This window comes from Macaca thibetana, chromosome 19, assembly GCF_024542745.1.
Source record: "Macaca thibetana thibetana isolate TM-01 chromosome 19, ASM2454274v1, whole genome shotgun sequence".
In the NCBI taxonomy this organism is placed as follows: domain Eukaryota; kingdom Metazoa; phylum Chordata; class Mammalia; order Primates; family Cercopithecidae; genus Macaca; species Macaca thibetana.
The window spans coordinates 11,326,503-11,347,344 of NC_065596.1; the positions used below are offsets into that span (position 1 = coordinate 11,326,503).

General features: G+C 50.9%; 2 protein-coding genes across 2 annotated transcripts in view; one reads left to right on the forward strand and one right to left on the reverse strand.

Moving 5' to 3' along the window:
* Positions 1 to 10,970, reverse strand: part of YJU2B (YJU2 splicing factor homolog B) — a 595,535-nt gene extending 584,565 nt beyond the window's left edge. The window contains exon 1 of the mRNA XM_050770555.1: positions 10,949 to 10,970. The gene's annotated coding sequence lies outside the window, so the exon portion shown is untranslated. The remainder of the gene's footprint in view (positions 1 to 10,948) is intronic.
* Positions 1 to 20,842, forward strand: part of STX10 (syntaxin 10) — a 121,616-nt gene that overhangs the window by 78,004 nt on the left and 22,770 nt on the right. The window lies entirely within an intron of this gene.

Genomic DNA, 20,842 nt, shown 5'->3' on the forward strand with positions numbered 1-20,842 from the left:
TTGAATCTGGGAGGCGGAGGTTGCAGTGAGCCGAGATTGTGCCACTGCACTCCAGCCTAGGTGACAGAGCAAGACTCTATCTCAAAAATAAATAAATAAATGCACATACAAATACAAATACAAAAAATTAGCCAGGTGTGGTGGCAGGCCCCTGTAATCCCAGCTACTTGGGAGGCTGAGGCAGAGAATTGCTTGAACCCAGGAGGCAGAGGTTGCAGTGAGCCAAGATCATGCCATTGCACTCCAGCCCGGGCGACAGAGCAAGACTGTGTCTCAAAAAAGAAAGAGAGAAAGAGAGAAAGGGAGAAAGGGAGAAAGGGACGAAGGGAGGAAGGGAGGAAAGGAGGAAGGGAGGAAGGGAAGAAGGAAGGGAGGGAGGGAGGGAGGGAAAAGAAAGAAAGAAAGAGAGAGAGAGAAAGAGAAAGAAAGAAAAAAGAAAGAAAGAAATAAAGGGAAAGAAAGAAAAGAAAGAGAGGTGAAACTAAGTTTTTTTAGTTGAGGTGAAATTCACATAGCATAAAATTAATTGTTTAAAATGTACAATTCTGAGGCATTTAGTACATTCACAGTGTAATACAACCACCATCTCCATCTAGTTTCAAAATATTTTCATGACTCCACCTGTAATCACAAGTACTCAGAAGGCTGAAGTGAAAGAATTGCTTTCCCTCAGAAGTTAGAGACCAGCCTCGGCAACATAGAGAAACCCCATCTATAAAAAAAATTTTTTTGGTTGGGCGTGGTAGCTCACACCTGTAATCCCAGCACTTTGGGAGGACAAAGCAGGTGAATCATTTGAGGTCAGGAGTTCGAGACCAGCCTGGCAAATATGGCAAAACCCCATCTCTACTAAAAATACAAAAATTAGCTGAGCATGGTGGCACATGCCTGTAATCCCAGCTACTCTGGAGGCTGAGGCACAAGAATCGCTTGAACCCAGGAAGTGAAAGTTGCAGAGAGCCGAGATTGTGTCACTGCACTCCAGCCTGGGCAACAGAGCAAGACTCTGTCTCAAAGAAAAATATATATATTTTTTTCTGAGGTGGAGTTTCACTCTTGTTGCCCAGGCTGGAGTGCAATGGCGCAATCTCGGCTCACTGCAACCTCCGCCTCCCGGGTTCAAGCAATTCTCCTGCCTTAGCCTCCCGAATAGCTGAGATTACAGGCATCCGCCACCACGCCCAGCTAATTTTTTTTTTTTTTTATTTTTAGTAGAGACAGGGTTTTGCCATTTTGGCCAGGCTGGTCTCAAACTCCGGACCTCAGGTGATCCAGCCACCTCAGCCTCCCAAAGTGCTGGGATTACAGGCGTGAGCCACCGTACTTGGCATATAAATATATATATATATATATACTTTAATTAACTGGACACAGTGGCTCACCTCTGCAGTCCCAGTGCTTTGGGAGGCGGAGTCAGAATTGCTTGAGCCCAGGATTTTAGGGCTGCAGTGTGTTTATTATTATTTTTTTTTTTTTTTTTTTTTTTTTTTTTTTTTTTTGAGACGGAGTCTCGCTCTGTCGCCCAGGCTGGAGTGCAGTGGCGCTATCTCGGCTCACTGCAAGCTCTGCCTCCCGGGTTTACGCCATTCTCCTGCCTCAGCCTCCCGAGTAGCTGGGACTACAGGCGCCCGCCACCTCGCCCGGCTAATTTTTTTGTATTTTTAGTAGAGACGGGGTTTCATTGTGTTAGCCAGTATGGTCTCGATCTCCTGACCTCATGATCCGCCCGTCTCAGCCTCCCAAAGTGCTGGGATTACAGGCTTGAGCCACCGCGCCCGGCCCAGTGTGTTTATTTTTAAAAATAAAATTAATACGAGGCTGGGCGCAGTGGCTCACGCCTGTAATCCCAGCACTTTGGGAGGCCGAGGCGGGCCGATCATCTGAGGTCGGGAGTTCCAGACCAGTCTGGCCAACAACATGGTGAAACCCCGTCTCTAGAAAAATACAAAAAAATTAGCCGGTCATGGTGGCGGGTGCCTGTAATCCCAGCTACTCCGGAGGCTGAGGCAAGAGAATCGCTTGAACACAGGAGAGGTTGCGGTGAGCCAAGATTGTGCCATTGTACTCCAGCCTGGGCAAGAAAAGCAAAACTCTGTCTTAAAAATAATAGTAATAATAATACAATAATACACATAAAAATAAATTAGCCCAGCATGGTGCATACCCGTAGTCCTAGCTGCTCAGGAGGCTGAAGTGGGAGGATTGCTTGAGCCCAGAAGTTTGAGGCTGTATTGAGTGATAGTCATGCCACTGGACTCCAGCCTGGGAGACAGAGCAAGACCCCATCTCTAATAAATAAATAGGAAAAGGCCATGAATGTGCCCCTGTGGGAGGAGGTGGATGCCTTGGAATCCTGCAGGAGTTACTAGCTGTTACAGAGGTCACTGCATAAGCCCAGGGGGCCTCAGCTCCCTATGGGAACTCCTGAGTCAGGGGCCACCCGCAGTGCTTCTCATGGTGTGCAGAGCTGGGCAGGGATCGGTGAGGGCAGCCTAGGCCACGAGACACCCAGGGACCACAGGGACCAGCCCAACATGGCTTCTCAGGGAGACACTCCCAGCATCTCAGGGAGGACCCCTTCAGGGCTTGCTCTGAACCATTCATCCTGGTGAGGACCCAGCAGTGGAGGCGGAGAGAGTGTCCTTTATTTATTATATTTACTTTTTTTTTTTTTTGGAGGTGGAGTCTCACTCTGTCACCCAGGCTGGAGTGCAGTGGTGCGATCTTGGCTCACTGCAACCTCCGCCTCCCGAGTTCCAGTGATTCTCCTGCCTCAGCCTCCCAAGTAGCTGGGACTACAGGGATCCCCCACTACCATGCCTGGCTAATTTTTGTATTTTTAGTAGAGACGGGGTTTCACTATGTTGGCCAGGTTGATATTGAACTCCTGACCTCAAGTGATCTGCCCTCCTCAGCCTCCCAAAGTGCTGGGATTACAAGCATGAGCCACCATGCCCAGTGTTATTTATTTATTGAGTCAGGATCTCTGTTACCCAGGCTGGAGTGCAGTGGCACGATCATAGCTCACTGCAGCTTCAATCTCCTGGGCTCAAGCAATTCTCCCGCCTCAGCCTCCCAAGTAGCTGGGACTACAGGTATCAGCCACTGCACTTAGCTAAGTAAAATACATATATATATATATATTTGTAGGGCCGGGAGCAGTGGCTCCCACCTGTAATCCCAGCACCTTGGGAGACCAAGGCAGACAGATCACCTGAGGTCAGGAGTTTAAGACTAGCCTGACCAACATGGTGAAACCCCATCTCTACTAAAAATACAAAATTAGCTGGGTGTGGTGGCACAAGCCTGTAATCCCAGCTCCTCAGGAGGCTGAAGCAGGAGATTATATATATATATATATATATATAATCGCTATATATATATTAAAAGATGGGGTCTCACTATGTTGCCTAGGCTGGTCTTAAATCCCTGAGCTCCAGTGACCCTCCCACCTCAGCCTCCCAACCTCAGCCTCCTCCAACCTCAGTGCTGAGATTAGAGGCGTGAACCATGGTGCCAGTGTCTTAAAATATAGCTGTGCACCATCTGACACTGGAGGGCTGTGGCCCCGGCCTGCGTGCCATCAGTGCCAGTGGAAGGAAGCTAACAGCCGCCCCTGACCCAACTATCCTCCTTCCATGTCAGGGTTTCAGACGCCTCCGCCTCTCGGTCTCTTCCCTCAAAGCCTCAGACAGCCCACTGACAGGCCCAGGCTCAGAAGTCCAGGCTTTCTGTAAATGTGAGATATAAAAAGAACCGTGGGGTAGAAATGGCCCCCAGCTTGCTAACAGATGCCACCCCCACGCTGCCCACAGCACCGCAAACACCCCCCCACACACAGATGTGCGCTCGTGCGCCTACATGCAGACACACGGTGACAAGCCCGCATTTAGAATCAGGGAGAAGGAGGCCAGCCAGCTGGGAGAAAGCCAAGCCTGACTTTATGAGGAAGGCCTCTCTCCTCGGGCAGAGCTGGCCCCTGGAAATGGCAAATCCTGTGGCTTCCTCAGCTAAAGTGGGTCAAGCCTGCACTAGGAATTCACCTCTCAGCAAGGACACAAGGACACTAGGACACTGTCAGGCCCTGGCTGCCAGGCCTTGACAGGACTCAGCCCAAGACTGGCCTTTCAGGGCTTTTTTTTTTTTTTTTTAACAGACAGGGTCTTGCTCTGTCACCCAGGCTGGAGAGCAGTGGCACGATCATAGCTTACTGCAGCCTCAACCTCCTGGGATCAAGCGATCCTCTTGTCTTGGCCTCCCAAAGTGCTAGGATTACGGGCTAGAGTCCTTCCCAGGTTTTGTTACTTTTTATTTGTATTATTGTTATTTTTTTTTTTTTTTTTTTTTTTGAGACGGAGTCTCGCTCTGTCGCCCAGCCCAGGCTGGAGTGCAGTGGCGCGATCTCGGCTCACTGCAAGCTCCGCCTCCCGGGTTCACGCCATTCTCCTGCCTCAGCCTCCCGAGTAGCTGGGACTACAGGCGCCCACAACCGCGCCCGGCTAATTTTTTGTATTTTTAGTAGAGACGGGGTTTCACCGTGGTCTCGATCTCCTGACCTTGTGATCCGCCCGCCTCGGCCTCCCAAAGTGCTGGGATTACAGGCGTGAGCCACCGCGCCCGGCCTATTGTTATTATTATCTTTTTTTTTTTTTTTTTTTTTGAGACAGAGTCTCGCTCTGTGACCCAGGCTGGAGTGCAGTGGCGTGATCTCGGCTCACTGCAAGCTCCACCTCCCAGGTTCACGCCATTCTCCTGCCTCAGCCTCTCAAGTGGCTGAGACTACAGGTGCCTGCCACCACGACCGGCTGATTTTTTTTTTTTTTTTTTTTAGTAGAGACAGGGTCTCACCGTGTTAGCCAGGATGGTCTCAATCTCCTGACCTCGTGATCTGCCCGCCTCGGCGGCCTCCCAAAATGCTGGGATTACAGGCATGAGCCACCGCGCCTGGCCTATTATTATTTTAAGTCTCTTTCTGTCTCCCAGACAGACAGTGGCACCATCTCAGCTCACTGCAACCTCCGCCTTCTGGGTTCAAGCGATTCTCCTGCCTCAGCCTCCCAAGTAGCTGGGATTACAGGCACCTGCCATACCCAGCTAATTTTTGTATTTTTAGTAGAGACAGGGTTTCACCATGTTGGCCAGGCTGGTCTTGAACCCCTGACCTCAGGTGATCCGCCTGCCTCAGCCTCCGAAAGTGCATGAGCCACCACATCGGGCCCTTCCCTGGCTTTGAACGCACATGGAGGACGACTAAGAATGTGACCATGGAGCCTCCGCACCTCCCGTCCCTCGGTCCCACCTTCGCCTGGCCACATGGCTGCACTTCTGCCTGGGGAGCCCATCTCTCTGTGCCCACTTCTCTGCTTCCAAAGACCCTTTTTCCTCTCTCCAGGCATCTACAGCCTCTACCCAGCCAGCCCCCTGAGATCTCTGCTCATGCACCCAACCCCACCTACAGCCTGAGAGCTCCCTAAACCCACCCAGTGCCACAAGGCATTCATCTCCTGCCTCAGCCCATCTATCCTCCCCAGCAGCGGACTGCATCCTTTGCCCACCCATCTGGAATTTTCTGCCGTTCCTTCAACTATATTTTGATCATCAGCTGAGGATCAAGCACAGGCCTGGGAGCCGGGAGTGCACAGTGCTGAGGAAGAGAGATCCTGTTCCAGCCCTCAAGGGCTCACTATCAGATGGGGGAGGATCCATCAGCCCAGCCTACATCAACAAACCAAAAGGAGGCCAGGCGCAGTGGCTCACATCTGTAATCCCAGCACTTTGGGAGGCCGAGGCGGGCGGATCACCTGAGGTCAGGAGTTCAAGACCAGCCTGACCAACATGGTGAAACCCTGTCTCTACTAAAAATACAAAAATGAACCGGGCATGGTGGTAGGGGCCTGTAATACCAGCTGCTCGGGAGGCTGAGGCAGGAGAATCACTTGAACCCAAGAAGCAGAGGCTGGAGTGAGCCAAGATCACACCACTGCACTCCAGCCTGAACAACAGAGAAAGACTGTCCCCAAAACAAAAAAAGGAAAGCTTACTGGCTTAGAGACAGGAAGTAGAATGGTAGAAGGGGCTGGGGGTGGTGGTGCAGAGAATATTGATTTGATGTTTAACAGAGACAGAGTATTCAGTTTGGGATGATGAAAGTATTCTGGGCCAGGTGCAGTGGCTCACACCTGTAATCCCAGCACTTTGGGAGGCCGAGGCGGGTAGATCACCTGAGGTTGGGAGTTCGAGACCATCCTGGCCAACATGGTGAAACCTCGTCTCTACTAAAAATAGAAAAATTAGCCAGGCATGGTGGTAGGTGTCTGTAATCCCAGCTACTCGGGAGGCTGAGGCTCGAACATTGCTTGAACCTGGGAGGCAGAGGCTGCAGTGAGCCGAGATAGCATCACAGCACTCCGGCCCAGGAGATAGAACGAAACTCTGCCTCATAAAAATATGTAATAATAATAATAATAAAGCACTGATCCATGTTGCAACATGCATGAAGCTCAAAAAAAAAACAAAAAAAAACCATGATGCTAGGCTGGGCGCAGTGGCTCATGCCTGTGATCACAGCACTTTGAGAAATCAAGGTAGGAGCATGACTTGAAGCCAGTTGGACACCAGCCTGGGCAACAAAGCAAGACCCTGTCTTTTTTTTTTTTTTTTTTTTTGAGAAGGAGTCTCGCTCTGTGGCCCAGGCTGGAGTGCAGTGGATTGATCTCGGCTCACTGCAAGCTCCGCCTCCCAGGTTCACACTGTTCTCTTGCCTCAGCCTCGCGAGTACCTGGGACTGCAGGCGCCCACCACCACACCCAGCTAATGTTTTGTATTTTTAGTAGAGACAGGGTTTCACTGTGTTAGCTAGGATGGTCTCGATCTCCTGAACTTGTGATTCCCCCGCTTCAGCCTCCCAAAGTGCTGGGATTACAGGCATGACCCACCGTGCCCAGCATTTGTTTTTTTTTTTTTTTTCAGAAGGAGTCTCCCCAGCCTCCTGAGGAGCTGAGATTACAGGCGCACGCCACCACGCCCAGCTAATTTTCATATTTTTAGTACAGACGGGGTTTCACCAGGTTGGTCAGGCTGGTCTCGAACTCCTGACCTTGTGATCCACCTGCCTCGGCCTCCCAAAGTGCTGGGATTACAGGCATGAGCCACCGTGCCCAGCCACAAAAAATAAAAAAAGTTTTATTAGTCAAGCATTGTGGTACACACCCATAGTCCCAGCTACTCAGGAGGCTGAGGCTGGAGGATTGCTTGAGTCCAGGAGGTTGAGGCTGCACTGAGCTATTTTCACACGACTGCACCCCAGCCCAGGCAACAGAGTGAGACTGTTTCTAAAACTAAATTTTTTAGGCCGGGCTTGGCGGCTCATGTCTGTAATCCTAGCACTTTGGGAGGCTGAGGCGGGCGGATCACAAGGTCAGGAGATCGAGACCATCCTGGCTAACACAGTGAAACTCCATCTCTACTAAAAATACAAAAAATTAGCTGGGCGTGGTGGCGGGCACCTATAGTCCCAGCTGCTCGGGAGGCTGAGGCAGGAGAAAGGCCTGAACCCGGGAGGTGGAGCTTACAGTGAGCCGAGATTGCGCCACTGCACTCCAGCCTGGGCGACAGAGCGAGACTCCGTCTCAAAAAAAAAAAAAAAAAAAAAAAATTTATAAAAATTTTTTAAAATCATGCTGAGTGAAAGAAGCCAGACACAAAAGGCCACACAGTAGATGATTCCATCGATATGAAATGTTCACAATAGTCAAATCCACAGAGACAGGAAGCAGATTGGTGGGTGCCAGGGGCTGCTGGGAGGGGGAATGGGGAGTATTTAATGAGTTCAGTGTTTCAGTTTTCCAAGATGAAAAGAGTTCTGGAGATGGATGGTGGTGACGGCTGCACAACAATGTGAATGTTCTAAATGTCACTGAAATGTTCTCTTTAAAATGGTTAATTTTGAAATGAAGTATGGAATGAGGAAAAAAGTTTTTCTAAAAAAGTTAAAAAAAAAAAAAAAAAAAAAAAAAAAGGCCGAACACAGTGGCTCACGCCTGTAATCCCAGCACTTTGGTAGGTCGAGGTAGATGGATCACCTGCAGTCAGGAGTTTGAGACCAGCCTGGCCAACATGGCGAAACCCATCTCTACTAAACATACAAAAATTAGCCGGGCGTGGTGGTGGGCGCGTGTAGTCCCAGATACCCGGGAGGCTGAGGCAGGAGAATGGCTTGAACCTGGGAGTCAGAGTTTGCAGTGAGCCAAGATTGTGCCACTGCACTCCAGCCTGGCGACAGAGTGAGACTCCGTCTCAAAAAAGAAAAAAAAAGAAAAAACGGCCGGGCACGGTGGCTCGCGCCTGTAATCCCAGCACTTTGGGAGGCTGAGGTGGATAGATCACAAGGTCAGGAGTTCGAGACCATTCTGGTCAATACAGTGAAACCTTGTCTCTACTAAAACTACAAAAATTAGCCGCGCATGGTAGCATGCGCCTGTAGTCTCAGCTACTTGGGAGACTGAGGCAGGAGAATCACTTGAACCCAGGAGGTGGAGCTTGCAGTGAGTGGAGATTGTGCCACTGCCCTCCAGCTTGGGCAACAGAGCGAGACTCCATCTCAAAAAATAAAGAATAAAAACAAAAGGAAAAGAAAGAAAAGTGCACTAGTTGCGCTGAGAAGAGGAGATAAGAGAGGCTGGGGACCAACTAAGGGAGCTCAGGGCACATCTCCAGATCCAAGACAATGAAAGAGATGGAGCCTGGTGTAGACACTGACAGTAGACGGGGGTAGAGAAACACAGAGACAGCAGATGGGCCTGGGGGACTGGTTAGGGGAGGTGACCCATGGAATAGATCTGACCCATCCGCCAGGAGATGCGACAGGGGAGCTTGCTTGCTGATTTTTCTTTCTCTCTTTTTTTTTTTTTTGAGACAGTCCCGCTCTATCGCCCAGGCTGGAATGCAGTGGCATGATCTCGGCCCACTGCAACCTCCGCCTCTCGGGTTCAAGTGATTCTCCTACCTTAGTCTCCCAAGTAGCTGAGACTACAGGCAAGCGCCACCACACCCGGCTAATTTTTTTGGTACTTTTAGTAAAGATGCGGTTTCACCATGTTGGCCAGACTGGTCTCGAACTCCTGGCCTCAAGTGATCCACCCGCCTTGATCTCCCAAAGTGCTAGGATCACAGGCGTGAGTCACCGTGCCCCACCTCCTTCTTTTTTATTTTCTCTCTCTCTCTCTGTCTCTCTTTCTTTCCATTTATTTATGTATTTTTAATTAATTAATTAATTAATTATTTTGTGAGACAGAGTCTCCCTGTGTCGCCCAGGCTGGAGTGCAATGGCATGATCTTTTTTTTTTTTTTTTTTTTTTTTTTTTTTTTTTGAGACGGAGTCTCGCTCTGTCGCCCGGGCTGGAGTGCAGTGGCCGGATCTCAGCTCACTGCAAGCTCCGCCTCCCGGGTTTACGCCATTCTCCTGCCTCAGCCTCCCGAGTAGCTGGGACTACAGGCGCGCCGCCACCTCGCCCGGCTAATTTTTTGTATTTTTTTAGTAGAGACGGGGTTTCACCGTGTTAGCCAGGATAGTCTCGATCTCCTGACCTCGTGATCCGCCCGTCTCCGCCTCCCAAAGTGCTGGGATTACAGGCTTGAGCCACCGCGCCCGGCCTATGGCATGATCTTGACTCACTGCAACCTCCTCCTCCTGAGTTCAAGTGATTCTCGTGCCTTAGCCTCCCGAGTAGCTAGGATTACAGACATGCGCCACCATGCCCGGCAAATTTTTTTATTTTTAGTAGAGACAGAGTTTTGCCAAGTTAGCCAGTCTGGTCTTGAACTCCTGACCTCAGGTGATCTGCCTGCCCCAGCCTCCCAAAATACTGGGATTACAGGTGTGAGCCACTGCGCCTGGCCTTTTTTTTTTTTTTTTTTTTTTTGAGACAGAGTCTCGCTCTGTCGTCCAGGCTAGAGTGCAGTGGCACAATCTTGGCTCACTGCAAGCTCCGCCTCCCAGGTTCATGCCATTCTCCTGCCTCAGCCTCCTGAGTAGCTGGGACTGCAGGCACCCGCCACCACGCCCGGCTAATTTTTTTGTATTTTTAGTAGAGACAGGGTTTCACCGTGTTAGCCAGGATGGTCTCCATCTCCTGACCTTGTGATCCGCTCCCCTCAGCCTCCCAAAGTGCTGGGATTACAGGCGTGGGCCACCATGCCCAGTCTCTTTGGGTTTTTTTTGTTTTTTTGTTTTTTGTTTTGAGAGACAAGGTCTCACTCTATTGCCCAGTCTGGAGGGCGGTGGTGCAATCATGGCTCACTGCAGCCTGGAACTCCTGGTCTCAAACAATTCCTCCCACCTCGGCTTCCCGAGTAGCTGGGACTACAGGCATGTGCCACCATGCACGGCTAATTTTTTTTGTACAGACGGGATTTTGCTATGTTGCCAAAGTTGAACTCAAACTGAGAGGGGGAGCTTGAGTTGAGGCAGAGGTCTGGCCTCCTGGTCTTTGCTCCTGCCGTGCCCATAGCCAGCCTGCCCACCTCAGTCCTCAATCCTGTTTCATCTTGAAGAGCCCAATGCCCCTCCTCCCCAGGGGGCAGCCAGTGTTAAGGATCAGTCCTTAGCGAGTCCTGCCTCCAAATCACACCAACCTCTTTGCCATGCCAATGAAGAAATAATCCTGGGACAGCCTGAATCAGGGTCAGATTGACGTGAGGGTCTCAGGCCCCTTAGAAGAGGGGTCCACAAGCTTCTTCTCCAATGAGCCAGACAGTAAATATTTTCAGCTTCAAGGGCCAGACAGTCTGTTCAATGACTCAATTCCGCGGTGGAGCGTAAAAGCAGCCACGGATACAGGGTAAATGAATGAGCACAGCTCCGTGCCAATAAAACTTTATTTATGGACACTAAAATTTGAATTGCATATACTTTTCCCCATGTCGTGAAATTTCCCTTTTGATTTTTTTTCCCCCAACCATTTAAAAATGAAAAAGCCATTCTTAACTCACAGGCTGTGCAGAAACAGGTGGCAGGCTGGATTTAGCAAGCCCCGGTTTAGATGGTTCCAACACCAGCTCCTCTCTCCCTCCGCCCCACATCTGCCCCTTCAACTCCCATATCAGGGAGTCTGGGAGGATTATCCATTTTTTAAGAAGTATTCTTATAAGGATAATAGAGTCTTACATTGTGAAAATAAAAACCTGAGTCCAGCTACTTGGGAGGCTGACACTAGAGGACTGCTTGAGCTCAGAAGTTTGAGTCCAGTCTGGGCAACATAGTGAGACCCCTATCTTTAAAAATTAAGGCCGGGTGCAGTGGCTCACACCTGTAATCCCAGCACTTTGGGAGGCCGAGGCGGGCAGATCACAAGGTCAAGAGATTGTGATCATTCTGGCTAACACGGTGAAACCCCATCTCTACTAAAAACACAAAAAATTAGCCGGCGTGGTGGTGGGCGCCTGTAGTCCCAGTTACTCAGGAGGCTGAGGCAGAAGAGTGACGTGAACCCAGGAGGCGGAGCTTGCTGTGAGCCGAGACTGTGCCACTGCACTCCAGCCTGCGTGACAGAGACTCCATCTCAAAAATAAATAAATAAATAAAAATAAACTTTTTTTTTTTTTTTTTGAGGCAAAGTCTTCTTCTGTCACCCAAGCTGGAGTGCAGTGGTGTGATCACAGCTCACTGCAGCCTTGACCTCCTGGACTCAGCAGATCCTCCCACCTCAGCCTCCCAAGTAGCTGGGACCACAGGCACCTGCCACCACACCCAGATAATTTTTTGTATATTTTCTAGAGACAGGGTTTCTCCATGTTGCCCAGGCTGGTCTCAGACTCCTGGGCTCAAGCAATCTTCATGCCTGGGGCTCCCAAAGTGCTGGAAATAGCTACTGCACATGGCCTTAAAAAAAAAAATGTTGACAAAGAGTCTTTGTCAACATTTGGGACAAATGTTGTCAACATTTGGGAGGTGGAGGTTGCAGTGAGCTGAGGTCATGCCACTGTACTCCAGCCTGGGCAACAAGAGCGAAACTCTGTCTCAAACAAACAAAAAAATTAGCCAGATGTGGCCCAGAGTGGTGGCTCACACCTGTAATTCCAGCACTTTGGGAGGCTGAGATGGGTGGATCACTTAAGGTCGGGAGTTCCAGAGCAGCATGACCAACAAGGCGAAACCTTGTCTCTACTAAAAATACAAAAAATTAGCCGGATGTGGTGGCACGCGCCTGTAATCCCAGCTACTCAGGAGGCTGAGGCAGGAGAATCACTTGAACCTGGGAGGCAGAGGGTGCAGTGAGCCGAGATCGTGCCACTGCACTCCAGCCTGGGCGACAGAGTGAGACACCATCTAAAAAAAAAAAAAAAAAAAAAAAAAAGCTGGGTGTGGTGGTGGCTCACACCTGTAATCCTAGCACTTTGGGAGGCTGAGGCGGCTGAATTACCTCAGGTCGGGAGTTCCAGTCTAGCTTGGCCAACATGGTGAAATCCTATCTCTACTTAAAATATAAAAATTAGCCGGGCGTAGTTGCAGGTGCCTGTAATCCCAGCTACTCAGGAGGCTGAGGCAGGAGAATCGCTTGAACCAAGGAGGCAGAGGTTGCAGTGACCCGAGATTGCGCTATTGTACTCCAGCCTGGGCAACAAGAGCAGAACTCTGTTATCTCAAAAAAAAAAAAAAAAAAAAGTGTGAGGGGGAGGAGTGGACAAATAGGAAAGTTGTTCAGCTTTGCAGGGTCTCTGTCAAAACAGCTGCAATCTGCCATAGTAGCAAAAAGGCAACCACAGATAATATGGACTCAAATGGGTGTAACCTGTGTACCCTGAATTCGTGAAGGCTGAAATTGCAATTTCTTATAATTGTTATGTATCATGGAATACTCTTCTTTTGTTTTCAACCGCTTAAAAATGTAAAAAACTATTCTTAGCCCAAGGGCTGTGCAGAAACAACGGAAGAATGCCGCCTATGGGCTGCGGTTTGCAGACCTGGGTCCAGTTGGCTGCTTGTTCTCCCACACATTGTTGGGGGCTGGCACAGGCTAGGCTTTGCCCACAAAGGTGTTGCGTGAATGAACACTGCGTGCGTGAATGGTGGCAGCCAGCCGGGCCAGCAAGAGAACCCTTTCGTCATCACCTCTTTCCTGAGCAGCCTTGGGAAAGCCGCTTAACCTCTCTGGGCCTTGTGTTTACAGCTGTAGGTGATCCCGATGTTAGTCTTGCTGGTTTGTTTTGAAGATGTTAAATGTATCTGGCCTGCACAGGGCCTGTGTCAGCCTTGGTGGGGGCCTAGGGATTCCCACTCCTCCTCCCCAAAGCTGAGAGGCTGTCCTTAAAAGGGAAAAGGTAGCTGGGCACACTGGCTCACACCTGTAATCCCAGCGCTTTGGGAGGCCGAGGCAGGCGGATCATGAGGTCAGGAGTTCGAGACCAGTTTGGCCAATATGGTGAAACCCTGTCTCTACTAAAAATACAAAAAATTAGCTGGGCCTGGTGGCAGATGCCTGTAGTCCCAGCTACTCGAGAGGCTGAGGCAGGAGAATCGCTTGAACCCAGGAGGCAGAGGTTGCAGTGAGCCGAGACCGCGCCACTGCACTCCAGCCTGGGAAACAGAGCGAGACTCCGTCTCCAAAAAAAAAAAGGGAGAAGGCAGAAGTCAGGAGCCTCCCCACACTAGCTCAGGGCCCCCCAGCATCACCCCTCAAGCCCGCCGGGCTGGCGCCAGGGCCTGGCCAGCACCACACACACACTCTCCTCCTGGCCTAAATATATTCCAACCTCAGAGACATTCCACGCCCCACGCTCACTTCCGCCTTCCTGCCCTAGCGTGGTACCAGAAAAAAAAATCCCACCGAAAGAGGGTGGGTAGAGGAGGAGGAAGCAGGAGAGGGCAGTGTGGCTGGTCTTGAGATGTGACCTGAAGGGTCCTGGCCTTTATGGGGATGCTGGGATGGTAGAGATTGTAGGATGAAGAGGACCTCCATTCTGTTTCTCTCCTCAGTCGCTCTGAGTCACCATTCCAGCAGCCCCTGGCCTGGAGCCAAGGCGGAGTGGGACATGAGGGCAGAAGGCAGGCAGGGAGATCTGCTTGAGTCCCTGGTTTCTCCTCCACGCCCATAGGGGCCATCGGTCTTGGAGCACACACCTTAGCACCCACCTAGTAAATTTGGAGGCAGGGTCAGGGCACTCCACGCCCTCTGGCTCCAGGGCACCACTGCCACCACCCACCCCTGGGAACCAGGAAATAGAACAAGGCAGCCTGACTCCACCCACCTCAGGCTGCTGTCCAGCAAGCCCACCCACCAGGAAATGGGCGGCTGGCACCCCTCGCTCCAGGTAGAGGGACAGTGCAATGGGCCATGCTATGGTCTCACTAATCCCTTCCTAAGATTCTGGAACCCACAGATCACCTCCACCACAAGGACTCGATCCAGGCCCAAGACGAGAAATCACATGTTCCTGGCCCAGTGCGATGGCTCGTGCCTGTAATCCCAGCACTTTGGGAGGCCGAGGCGGGCAGATCTAGAGGTCAGGAGATTGAGACCATCCTGGCTAATGGTGAAACCCTGTCTCTACTAAAAATACAAAAAATTAGCCGGGGCTGGTGGCAGGTGCCTGTAGTCCCAGCTACTTGGGAGGCTGAGGTAGGAGAATGGCGTGAACCTGGGAGGCGGAGCTTGCAGTGAGCTGAGATCACGCCACTGCACTTTAGCCTGGGAGAAAGCAAGACCTTGTCTCAGAAAAAAAAAAAAAAAAAGAAAAAAAAAAGAAAACACACGCTCCAAGTTACTTTGCAGGTTGGTGTGAGTGTGGACAGGTAGAACAGTTGAAGCAGGCGGCAAGGCTGTGCCCCACCCCGCCCCAACATTTGGCAACATCTGGAGACATCTTTCATTGGCACAGGGTTAAGGCCAGGGCTACTAGTCAACATCTAAGATGCACGGGTAACTCCCTGCACAAAGAATGATCTGGCCCCACATGGAGAAACCACAGACCGGACACAGTGGCTCATGCCTGTCATCCCAACACTTTGGGAGGCTGAGGCAGGAGGATTGCTTGAGGCCATCCTGGGCAACACAAGAGAGATCCCCATCTCTGAAAAAAAAATTTTTTTTTTGTTTTTGTTTGAGACAGAGTTTCACTCTGTCACCCAGGCTGGAGTGCAGTGGAGCGATCTTGGCTCACTGCAATCTCTGCCTCCCAGGTTCAAGCAATTCTCCCGCCTCAGCCCCCCAAGGAGCTGGAATTACAGATACTCACCATCATGTCTGGCTAATTTATGTATATATATATATGTGTGTATATATATATATATGTGTATATATATATATATAATTTTTTTTTTTCTTGAGACAGAGTCTTGCTCTGTCGCCCAAGCTAGAGTGCAGTGGGGCGATCTCAGCTCACTGCAACCTCCGTCTCCTGGGTTCAAGCAATTCTCTGCCTCAGCCTCCTGAGTAGCTGGGACTACAGATGCCCATCACCATGACCGGCAATTTTTGTATTTTTAGTAGAGATGGGGGTTTCACCATGTTGGCCAGCTCATTGCAACCTTTGCCTCCTGGGTTCAAGCAAGCCTCCAGGCTCAGACTTCCGAGTAGCTACGATTACAGGCATGCAACCACCATACCCGGCTAATTTTTGTAGTTTTAGTAGAGACAGGGTTTCACCATGTTGGTCAGGCTAGTCTCGAACTCTTGACCTCAGGTGATCCGCCCGCCTCGGCCTCCCAAAGTGCTGGGATTATAGGCATGAGCCACTATGCCCGGCCTAAGAAAAAAACTTTTTTAATTAGCTGGCCACGGTGGTGCGCATCTGTAGTCCCTGCTACTCGGGAGGCTGAGATGAGAAGAATTGCTTGAGCCTAGGAATTTGAGGCTGCAGGGAGCTATGATTGTGTCACTGCACTCCAGCCTGGGTAACAGAATGAGACCCTGTCTCAAAAAAAAAAAAAAAAAAGGAGTTGGAAGACAAAGTTTTGGTGAAGATGTGGGATTCTCACTGGCCTGGAACACCAAGCGAGAGGGGGCTTGGAGCTGCTTGGGTGCCTGGGAAGAGCTGCCAAGGGGCCTGTCCAGTCTAGGGAGTGGCCAGGCTAGCAGGGAAGACAGTAGGAATATCCCTCCTAGCTGAGATATGTCCCCAGCTTTTCAAAATGTACAGGTCAGCTGCCAGGGAGGGAGTCACCTGGAGCAGGGGATGCGATCACTCGGGTTATCTGGGACAATCACAGGTAACCTCAGTCTGTCTGAGGCAGCCTGAGGGTGGGGCAGAGAATTTCCCAGGAGCCCTGTGGGATGGGGTGTGCCTGGCTGTGTGGGATCTGCTGAGCCTGGACAAGGCAGCTCTGAGCGTTAAGGAGACCGAGCTAGCCCATCCAGTCTGACCAGAAACCCAGGCTCAAGCTTGGGATATGAGGCCATGGGGGAGGATCCTAGCTCCAGCCGCCCAGTCTCAGGGACGGGGCTGGCTTAGTCATCGTGGAACCACTGGGAGGTTGAGGGATGTGTGTGCCTGCCCCACCCTCTACCCCAGGGATGTCCAGAGAGTCATGAGAAAGAGGGACAATGACCAGGCATAGTAGCTCATCACAGCACTTTGGGAGGCAGAGGCAGGAGGCTCACTTGAAGCCAGGAATTGGAGACCAGCCTCAGCAACATAGCAAGACTCTGTATCTGCAAAAAAATTTAAAAATTAGCCAGGCATGGTGATGTGCACCTATAGTGCGCAGCTACTTGGGAGGCTGAGGTGGGAGGATCACTTGAACACAGGAGTTCAGGGCTTCAGTGAGCTATGATCACGCCACTGCACAGCAGCCTGGGCGACAGAGTGAGACCCTGTCTCTAAAATGAAGGGGTGGCCTGCCCCTCCACACCTGTGGGTGTTTCTCGCAAGGTGGAACGAGAGACTTGAGAAAAGATATAAGACACAGAGACAAAGTATAGAGAAAGAAAAGCGGGGGCCCAGGGCACCGGCGCTCAGCTTACAGAGGACCCACGCCGGCACCGGCCTCTGAGTTCCCTTAGTATTTATAGATAATTATCTTTACCATCTTAAAGATAAGGGAGTGGCAGGACAATAGGATCATTTTTAGGGAGGAAATTAGCAGTAAGACATAAGAACAAGGATCTCTGTGACATGAATAAGTTTAAAGGAAAATCCCGTGCCTTGAGATAAACCTTTTAGCAACGTTGTTTCATCCTATCACATGGGGATAAACCTTGGACAATACCTAGCTTTTCTAGGAACAAAGACGCACCCTGCACGCCCAAAATCCATTAAACCTTGAGTTACCACAGCACATGTCTCTTGCAAGGACAAGGTTGGGGGTAGGGTCACAGATTAACAGCATCTCAAATACAGAACAAAATGGAGTCTCTTACGTCTACTTCTTTCTATATAGACACAGTAACAGGCTGATCTCTTTCTTTTCCCCACATAAAAAAATCAAACAAAAGAAAAAAGAAAAAGAAGAAAGGCCGGGCACAGTGGCTCACACCTGTAATCTCAGCATTTTGAGAGGCTTAGGGTAATGGATCATTTGAGGCCAGGAGTTTGAGATCAGCCTGGCCGACATGGTAAAAACCCTGTCTCCACAAAAAATACAAAAATTAGCCAGGCGTGGTGACACACGCCTGTAGGCCCAGGTACTGGGGAGGCTGAGGCAGGAGAATTGCTTGAACCTGGGAGGTGAAGGTTGCAGTGAGCTGAGATGGCACCACTGCTCGGCAGCCTGGGTGGAAAAAAAAAAAAAAAAAAAAGTCAAGAAAAAGAGGCACAAGCCTGGGAGAAAGGAAGGGAACCAATGAGGATCCCAGGCCGCGTGCAAAGGTACAGCAGTGCCCACTTAGTGCTCAGAGAACAAAGACCCTCCCATGAACACCCCCAATACAAGTGGCCTCATCACAGCACCTGCCGCCCTGCCCCTGCCAGAGCTGCAAAGCAAAGCAGAGAGGTTACATTATATACATGTAACAAGTGTTCTCATATACACCATGTACATGCACAAATAAGTGATTTTCTTGAGACAGGGCCTTGCTCTGTTGCCCAGGCTGGAGTGCAGTAGCATGATCATAGCTCACTGCAGCCTCAAACTCCTGGGCTCAAGCCACCCTCCCGCCTCGGCCTCTAGAGTAGCTGGGACTACATGTGTGCGCCCCCATGCCTGGCTAATTTTTTGCAGAGATAGGGGAGGGGGGTGGTCTGACCATGTTGCATAGGTTGGTCTCGAACTCCTAGCCTCAAGTGATCCTCCCACCTCAGCCACTCAAAGCTTTGGAATTACAGGCATCAGCCACTTTGCCTGGCTCAATTTTTTTTTTTTTTTTTTTTTGAGACGGAGTCTCGCACTGTTGCCCAGCCTGGAGTGCAGTGGTGTGATCTTTTCTCACTGCAAGCTCCACCTCCCGGGTTCACGCCTTTCTCCTGCCTCAGCCTCCCGACTAGCTGGGACTACAGGCACCCGCCACCAAGCCTGGTTCATTTTTTGTATTTTTAGTAGAGACAGGGGTTCACTGTGTTAGCCAGGATGGTCTTGATCTCCTGCCCTCATGATCTGCCCGCCTCGGCCTCCCAAAATGCTGGGATTACAGGTGTGAGCCACGGCACCCGACCTTTTTTTTTTTTTTTTTTGAGATGGAGTCTCAAAGTCTGGAGCAACCTCGGGCTCACTGAAACCTCATCCTCCCAGGTTCTAGTGATTCTCCTGACTCAGCCTCCTGAGTAGCTGGGACTACAGGTGCACACCACCACCACCAGCTAATTTTTTTTTTTTTTTTTTTTGAGACGGAGTCTCACTCTGTTGCCCAGGCTGGAGTGCAGTGGCGCGATCTCCACTCACTGCAAGCTCCGCTGCCTCCGGAGTTCATGCCCTTGTGCGCCTGCCACCACACCCGGCTAATTTTTTTTTTTGTATTTTTAGTAGAGACAGGGTTTCACCGTGTTTGCCAGGATGGTCTCGATCTCCTGACCTAGTGATCCGCCCGCCTCGGCCTCCCAAAGTGCTAGGATTACAGGCGTGAGCCACCGCGCCCGGCCTAATTTTTGTATTTCTAGTAGAGACAGGATTTCACCATGTTGGCCAGGCTGGTCTCGAACTCCTGACCTCAAGTGATCCGCCTGCTTCAACCTCCCAAAGTGTTGAGATTACAGGCGTGAGCCACTGCACTTTGTGAAACCCGTGGTGAAACCCTGTCTCTACCAAAAATACAAAAATTAGCCAGGTGTGGTGGCGCACGCCTGTAGTCCCAGCTACTCGTGAGGTTGAGGAAGGAGAATCATTCAAACCTGGGAGGCGGAGGTTGTAGTGAGCTGAGACTGTGCCACTGCACTCCAGCCTGGGCGACAGAGTGAGACTCTGTCTTAGAAAAAGAAAAAAAACCTCCCAGACTGAAGAGAAGCAGCCCCAGGGGCATGCACCCTCAGCTTCCCCCTCCAAACTGGCTTCATATCTAACCCTCATGGGGGGGAATTTCTGGTCCCAAACAGCATGACAGCACTTTGAACATTCCAGTATCTGTTTATAAGGTAGTGTCCGCAGGGATTTGGAAGGTGTCTGGAGAATGCCTGGAAGGCAGCGCGCTAACTTCAGTGGCCTCCCCCAGCCAGCAGCACGAAGGGGTGAAAGGGTCCCAGGAGCCCCACCCCACCACCTACCGCCACCTCATCCTGAGTCTGAGAGCTGCAGCCGGCACAGACCAGGCGGTGAGTAATTGCAGGTTTGCTTCAAGCCTTCTGGGTCGTGAGAAACCAAACCAAGTTTCACTCCGGAAGGGCGCGCCTCCGCAGCAGGGGAGAGAAGGAAGGGGGTTGGGGGTGGGGTGGTCTCAGGTGGAGGTTAGCAGCAAGCTGGCCTGGAGCCCAGGCTCCAGAGCTTACCAAGCCCCAGCTGCTGGGCCCCGGCCCCTCTGGCCTCTGACACACCCCTGACTAGGCGGCCGCCCGGCAGGCCCTCCCTGCCCTTGGGTCTAAAGGCTGAAGCAATGAGCCATTTCCTTTCCTGTGCCCTCTGCCAGGGCCCCGCTGATTCCAGACACCAGCTAGGACGGGTAGTGCCGAGTGGCTGGAGGCAGAGGGAGGAGACTTGCAGCAGCCTCTCTCTAGTCTAGCTGTTGGATCATGCTCAGTAAATAATGTTTACAAAATAAGTAAAGAAACAAGTCAGGGTGGGGCACGGTGGCTCACGCCTGTAATCCCAGCATTTTGGGAGGCTGAGGCGGGTGGATCATGAGGTCAGAAGTTCAAGATCGGCCTGGCCAAGATGGTGAAACCCCCATCTCTACTAAAAATACACAAATTAGCCGGGCATGGTGGTAGGCGCTTGTAATCCCACTCCTCAGGAGGCTGAGGCAGAGAATTGCTTGAATCCGGGAGGCGGAGGTTGCAGTGAGCCGAGATCGCGCCTAGTCTGGGTGACAGCGAGACTTCGTCTCTAAAAATAAATAAATAAATAAATTTAAATAAACAAATGAACAACAACAAACAACTTTGTCTTTATCCAGCCCCTGGACTGAGGGTACAGAGATTGACCTCTGGGGAAGTTTTCATCCTGCAGAAAGGGGAGAAGAGATAACTTGGCAAATGGTTCTAAGAGGGAACCTGGTGAGTGATCAACCCTGGATGTGAGGAAAGAGAAAACAGGTAGCCCAGGAGTGGCAAGGAGACCTGGGGTGCGGCTCTCAGCTCCCAGAAGAAGCTGGTTCCTTATCTGAGAACCTCAGCACTTTGGCAGGCCCAGGCGGGAGGATCACTTGAGCTCAGGAGTTAAAGACCATCCTGGGCAACATAGCAAGACCCCTAAAAAAACGAGTGAAGTGCCTACTTTGTATCCTGACCCAGGCTTATGGGGAGGGTTAAGTGAATGCATGGAAGT